Below are 7591 nucleotides of genomic sequence, written 5' to 3'. Positions count from 1 at the left end.
AGAGAGAGAGAGAGAGAGAGAGAAAGAGGCGATAAAGACAAAGGGACAAAGACAGGACGAGGCCGTAAGAGAGAAAGGGAGGTGAGGGAGGGATAGTGGAAGAGCAAGAGAAGAGGGAGTCAGGTATATCCTTCAGCACTTCAATGCCTCCTGAAAACCTCTAGGTTAAGAAACACTGCAGGACTTATAATTGCATTCATTCTTTAATAACCTCTCTCTCTCTCTCTCTCTCTCTCTCTCTCTCTCTCTCTCTCTCTCTCTCTCTCTCTCTCTCTCCCTCTCTCTCTCTATACATCTTGTCCTCATTTTACTTGTTTCACTATGCAGCCTGACTTACTCCGTCTCTCTGCTTTTCCTCTCTCTCCTCCTCTGCCTCAATGCCCTTCCTCATCTCCCCCTGCCTTTCTTCTCTCTCCTCTCCTCTCCTCTCCTCTCTTCCTCTCCTCTGGATCAATGGGCAATATCCCCTTCTCCTCTCTCCCCTCCCGCCGTCCCTCCGGAGGGAACAACTTGCTGGGAGAAATATGATTGGCGCAGGGCCAGGGGACCAGGGAGTCTGAATGTCTCACCGGTTTGCAAAATTCACGTCGATAAGACTCAAACAGGGGGGAATGATCCTGTGATCCTGCAGGCTTTATACAGCTGAATGATATATCGAACAGCCGATAGCGTGAGGGAAAAGGAAAAGGAAAAGCGGGAGAAATAATAACAATAAATGACAGCAGTCACAAAAAACGAGCTGACACCTTGCCTAAGAAGATGAATAGTTATTTAAGTTTGCAGGTATTTATGCCATGACAAATGACTATGTTGACCTGGTAAGTCAAATTCCTAAGCATGAAATGTTTACAATTAAAAAAAAAAATCTGAAACAGCAGAAATATACATTTCCCTGTAAACACGCTGTGAAGGGTAGCTAAGTCGCCCCGCGCTCTGGGCCGTGACATTATGACCGACACCTCTTAGCTAGTTTAGGGGCGCTGTGCTGGCGGCTTACAGATTAGCATGCTAGTGATTAAAACAAGAAGGCAGGAGGATTCCAGAACACTACCGCAATTATGGTCAAGAAACACGACAACCGTGTTTCATCACTGCGCTCGCTTCTTTTCATTTCTCCTGCGGTGTAATCGGTTGCTGCCATCAAGTATTTGGCTGGCGTTCCCTGATGCAATTCACCTCAACTAACCGCGGTATTTACCTCATTTCTAACACGGAGAGAGAGAGAGACAGAGAGAGAGAGAGAGAGAGAGAGATCAGAAATGGAACCCTGATTTCTATCTCACGGGGTGTTTAACAAAGAGGTACACAGACCTGTAAGAGACGGCACAAACCACATTCTCGCAAACGCCTTTTAATTTACGAAACTGGAGTCAGGATGCGAGGCTAGGGGGGGGGGTAGAGCTGCCGAGAAAGAATGAGGGATTGCAGAGAAAAGAGGGAGATAGAGTGAGAGAAATAGAGAGAGAGAGAAATAGGGGGGAGAGAGAGAGAGAGCGAGAGATGGGGGGTGGGAGATAAAAAAAAACAGCCGGGGAGGGAGGGAGGAATGGGGTGGGGGGCGGGGTGGGGGGGTATTAGAGCTGATGTGAATGCCAGCAGGTCAGAGAGGTTCCCTTTTAAATTTAGAACAAATCCCCCAACATTGAATGTCTTCTCCAAGAGACTGAATGACTGATTATAATGGCTGCCTATTCCCATCTCGTCCCCTCGGCCTCACAGAGCAGCGGGCCGACGTGTGAGCGGGCCTGCAATTTACAATTACAATTTAGGCATTTAGCCGACACTCTTATCCAGTGACTGACAATAAATAAGGGGAGCGGTAGAAAAGGTTAGTGTCCGTGAATCCGTGATCCCGAGCAGAGCAGCAAGGAGCAAATGCACGGGACAGCAGCACAATGCAAAGACCTCCAGAACAGGTGCAGTGCAGAAACAAGTGAAAGGGGATAACAAGACGACGAGGCAACAGTACAACGAATTAGCATGTCTCCGCAAGTTGAATGGAGGAGCCGACGGGACACGGATGCTCTGTTTTTGCAGGCAGCCTCATAATAGGACTTCGCTTTGCTCTCGTTCCAAACAAACTGACCCCGTAAACACCGCGGTTGGAGTGGAGTACCCTTACAAGCTCCACGGTGAATGAAACCTGCACATGGTTTGCGGTTCGTTTGCAGTCGTGCTAAACTGACCGGCTCTTTCCCCCACTACTTTACAGCCAGGCTGGGTTGGTTGCCCTAGCCGTCGAGCAAATAAAACTGTGCATTAGCAGCGAAAGCTTGGTCCACACTGATGCCTTTCAAGTCCTATCAGTTACTATCTGTCTACATACTGATGCTCATCCATTTACTGTGGACCATTTGACCAAGGATGAGTAAATACATGTATGTGTTAAATAAGCAAAACACCAACTTTTATATCTTACTCTCTTCATTTATAGAGTAATACTGCTCCATTGGGGCACAGGCAAAACACGCAAAATCACCGAGGTATGAGACATATTATATGCAATGACCTGTAATACAAGAATGACAATCTTACACTTGTCCAAGGGAAACCACCCTCACTTCCTCGATCAGTGACACGGCCGAGTCTGAGAGTATAATCTTGTGACAGGCTGAAGGGAAGTCCCATATGGGACACAGTACCGAGAAGCTCCTGTGGGGAACATGGGCAACAGCGGCATCAACAAGGCCATGCTGAAGTGAGGTATTTTAACTGGAGAAATAAGAGGGATGCCACCTGTCCTCTCAAGAAAAAAAAAACACCCCCCCCCCGAAAAAAACCTTCACAGTCAGCAGAAGCCGAGCCCCCCTGCCTCCCCTAGGGTCAGAGTTAAAAAGGAAATTAATGGCACCGAATAAAATCATTGTCATGCAGATAAGGAAATAACAAGGTCAGAAATATAATTGGTTCGTGAATCATTAATGTTTGATTGGCGGAGGTTATGAGTTTAAAAGGTTCTCCATCTACAAGTCATGGACCAGGGGGGAGGGGGTTCACGGCCGTCTCCCCTCACTCTGTATTTCCACCTTGCTTTTGAAGGCTGTGGATACAGGGGGAGGGTCTACCTGTGGATTTGAATCTGCTTGTCCAGCCTTAAACCAGATTACACTGAAAGCAAGCTTGCTGACCTTGAATACGTGGTGCCTATTCGCAATTATGCATACCATTTTTGATGCAGTATTTCTTTATACTAAATTACAACGGGATGCATTGATTGGCTCAAGTACAAACTCAGGCGTGAAAAGGTTGCCTCATGGTAAACAGGTCACGTCACTGACAAATTCACAAGCCGAGGAAAAATGGAGACAACTGAACTTCACCCACTCTTTTCACTCGCTTTCGTGAATATCCCATATTTACAGCCAATAAAGACCCTCAAAAGGTCAACTAGGAAGTAGTGCTGCGGTGCAGAGACATCAGTCCGCAAACTTGATATAACCGAAGGGAGGACAGATAAGTATGGTCACAACGAGACACCAACAGTATTTTCATCCTCTGCAAAAAGCAACACGGCACATATGAGCATCAAGATGGAGAGGAGGATGGGGGGAGAAAATGGTGTGGAGAGGTTTGAATAAATGCAGCTATAGTGGACTCATAATGGACACTTTCAGGTTAGGTGTGCCGAGGAGCTTTGTGGAGATGCAGTCCCATAACATTTGGATCTTTATCCCCCCAAAACCCCACAGTGAAATGTCAGCTTTAGCCATAGTGTAAGTGAGGTCGGATGTGTGGCTCGGGGGATTCTCTGCTGCACAGTACTGCATGTGGCACACGCCTGTCACAAAGCTACGGCTGCAGTGTGACTCAGCTGTGCACACACACACACACACACACACACACACACACACACACACACACCTATGCGTTTCTGCTGGTTACATCAGGTACTGCTGATCTATACAGTCATCACTTAAATGTGTTTTCAGATGTGTTCTGCGTATCAATATTTTATCAACGCTGAACAATATCTCTTAAGAGAGCTATGAGGCCGATACCCCCCCCCAAAAAAAAAAAACTTTAGACATTCACATTCCCTCACAATCAATGCTCTAGTAAATGTTCAGTAAATACAGTCAATTTCCCAGGCAGAATTTAACAATTGTATGCCTAAAAATTTTTATGGGTTAGACTTCTGGTAAGTATCTCATCACTGTTCTCAGTCTGATACTTGCAATAATTTGATTTAACTGTTTAACAGAGGATTTTTTTTGCATATAAATAAATAAATGTTGTCCAGCTTGCCTTCTGTGATTACTGGTTAAATAGGTCATGTGTTGCCTCCTCCCCATTATATCTCCCCAGATACTACGTCCCCATAATAATCCAAGATGTGCCTTTTCCTCTGCTGTAATGTGCCTTGTTTCCCACTGCGGAGGCTCAAAGCAGAGGAGGAAAAGACGCAGGTTGCGAAAAAGCAACAAGCCCCGGTGTCAAAGCCTTGACGGACAGGTTCACTCAGAGCACCGTGTTAACACATCCCATCGGTCCTCCAACATCACAGGGTTCATATCAGCCGGTAGCACCGTAACGCACATGTCTGAAGTGCAGACCGTGACGTGCTGCCGCTCGTTTAAACAAAGTCAGCGGCATATTCTGGAAACTCATCCCAACTATCAGGCCAAGGCGGTTCAGCTCTCCAGTCTGAAGCGTCCTCCAAGCCAAAGTCACTGAGCAAGAGACTCCACACTGCAAAAAATGATGAGCGCGGAAAGATTTTTTTTTTCAGGTTGATCAGGCACTTTTTTTTTTGATGACAACATGAAATAATAAAGAGGAAAAAAACCCCAAGCCACTTTGCTTCAAGTAAACACCTTGACGTGACCACACAGAACAGACACCTCTGTCCAATCGACAGAAGAAACAACGCGGCGGCGGCGGCGCAGGAGGAAAAGCAAACAGAACAGGTACTCACTCAGCTGGTTGTAGTGGCGGTACGGTAGCCCCCCAGACCACATCACTAAGGAGGCAAACTCGGACACAGGAGTGTGTGTGTGTGTGTGTGTGTGTGTGTGTGCGTGCTATCCCGGCAGTGTGCGAGCTGGAGCTTGGCCCTGGCTGGGTGCTATTTGTGAGCCTCAGCCTTGAAGAACAAGACGCTTTCTCTCCGCCGACAGACAGGGGGCTTTGAAGGCCCCCAACCGAGCTCGACTTGGGGCTTTGAAGCCGACTGAAAAAACTACGCTTTAGGAGGCAGGATGAAAGGAATAAAGGGGGGAAAAGTAAAAAAAAAAAATGTAGGAGAGACGCACTGAGCATTGTCGGCGTCCTCTCTCTGCTGGTTCGCGGGGTTGGAAATGTACGTAGATTGTGATTACAAATTGCACATGTGTCACCGTTTCTATACGGGAGGTCCTATCTGGCCGTCGTACCGTGTGTGCGTTGGTGAGAATGGCGGCAAGGCGGCTTTTTATTCGAGTTGTCAAGTTGATGTTTTTTTGTTGCGCCGTGGTTGCGGTGTTTTAACTCAGACGCCATCATTTTTATTAGACCTCAGATTACACACACACACACACACACACACACACACACACACATGTGCACACGCACATATACAAATATTGGAGAAAAAAAACACTGATATGATAATAATAATAATAGCATGATGATAATCTTGGTAGGATTTTTGTTTGCACATGCATGACTAGTGTTTATATGCAGGATAATATTTGTTAGTTGAAGACTTATTGCTGCAAAATTGCCCATTGCATATGCAGTTTGGCTCATCTTCCTGTTTATATCAAAAGGAAAAAAAAACAAAGAATAGCTACCTCATTGATATGAGCCATAAAAGAAGCAGCTAGAGGTAAATGGGGGAAATCATCCTTTTAAAAATATTATGCTACATAGCAACTAAAGCACTGGGGAGAAGAAATGTGTTGTGTCAAATGTATTTTGTGTCAAATGGCCGCTTTTGCCGAATAAAATAAACCTGTGCTGACTGAAGGCATGTTAGACATCATAAGTATTTATCCAGATTATTGTCGAGATTTTACGCTCACTGTTTTAGCTCCAGTTCAACCTGAGGATTTGGGTTTGAAATTCATATTTCATTTGTGTTGCGTCTCCGTCCCTGCACTCAGGGGCCTCCATGTGAGGCCTCCATCATGTGTACGAAAAGAGGCATGGATGGACTGGGATGGTGACAACATTAGTATTCGTACACCATAAAAAGTTGTCTAATAAATGGTAAAAGAAAATTATGGGATTTAAGATCTGACGCTGTAAGTGAGAAAATAACACCAGGAAGGTGATTTAATTAATTTTTTCCCCCATGAACGTAGTTTGGAGAATATGACACTATATTCTCAACACAAACTGATTGCACAATCAAACCCACACCCAATTTCTGGGATTTTATGAGAAAATATTCAAATGCACTATTGCATAATAAATCATCCCCTCATTCAGTAACAACATTTACAGCATCACGTCATATGTGGAAGATGTGACAGAGTGACAATTTATGAACACCTTAATAGCTATCTATCTATCTATCTATCTATCTATCTATCTATCTATCTATCTATCTATCTATCTATCTATCTATCTATCTATCTATCTATCTATCTATGTCTGTCTGTCTGTCTGTCTGTCTGTCTGTCTCCGTCCATCCATCTATCTATCTATCTATCTATCTATCTATCTATCTATCTATCTATCTATCTATCTATCTATCTATCTATCTATCTATCTATCTATCTATAGCTATCTATCTAAAAACGGTATTATCCCATAGTTAACAAAAGCTGGTTCTTGATAATCGTGGTGCTTGGGCAAAGTACACCACAACAATATTTCATTTCTCTACAAATGAACTTCATTTCACACATGTTGTTCTTTCTTTCTTTCTGTTCTGTTTCCTCAAACGTGTGATTTATGCTCCATATAACACAAAATCTGTCCCCCAAACCGTTCCCCCCTGTCTGATGACATCATCACCTTTTCCTCCTGTTATTGGCTCAGCGGTAATTACATCACTGAAAAAAGGAAGAAAAAAAACAACGGCTACCTAAGGGAACCATCTCAGGACGTTCTCGCTGATTTTGTCAACATACGATCAGATCACTGGATCTCACTCTCAGGAAAGCATTTATCTACCTCTCTCTCTCTCTCTGTCCCTCTCGCTCTCGCTCTCTCTCTCTCTCCTTTCTCTCTCTCTCCGTATCTCTCTCTCTCTGTCTCTCTCTCCTCTCTGTCCCTCTCTCTGTCTCTCTCTCTCTCTCTGTCTCTCTCTCTGTCTCTCTCTCCTCTCTGACTGTGTGTGTGTGTGTGTGTGTCTCTCTCTCTCTCTCGCTCCTCTCTCTCCTCTCTGTCTCTCTCTCTCTCTGTCCCTCTCTCTGTCTCTCTCTCCTCTCTGACTGTGTGTGTGTGTGTCTCTCTCTCTCTCGCTCCTCTCTCTCTCTGTCCCTCTCTCGCGCTCTCCATTCAACAGGGCCTTTAGAGGCACACAAACCATCTCCAGCAGGCAAAAGAGCGGACAAGTCTCTGTGATGTCCTGACTCATTCTGCTCCTCTCCTCTCCAAAGCCGCAGGGCCGACGCACTGGGACCCAAAACCAACACGCACATAATGGAGCCTTGTTGGAGCT

The sequence above is a fragment of the Lampris incognitus genome, chromosome 9 (assembly GCF_029633865.1).
Source record: "Lampris incognitus isolate fLamInc1 chromosome 9, fLamInc1.hap2, whole genome shotgun sequence".
Lineage (NCBI taxonomy): Eukaryota > Metazoa > Chordata > Actinopteri > Lampriformes > Lampridae > Lampris > Lampris incognitus.
Note: the sequence above shows the minus strand (reverse complement) of the source record.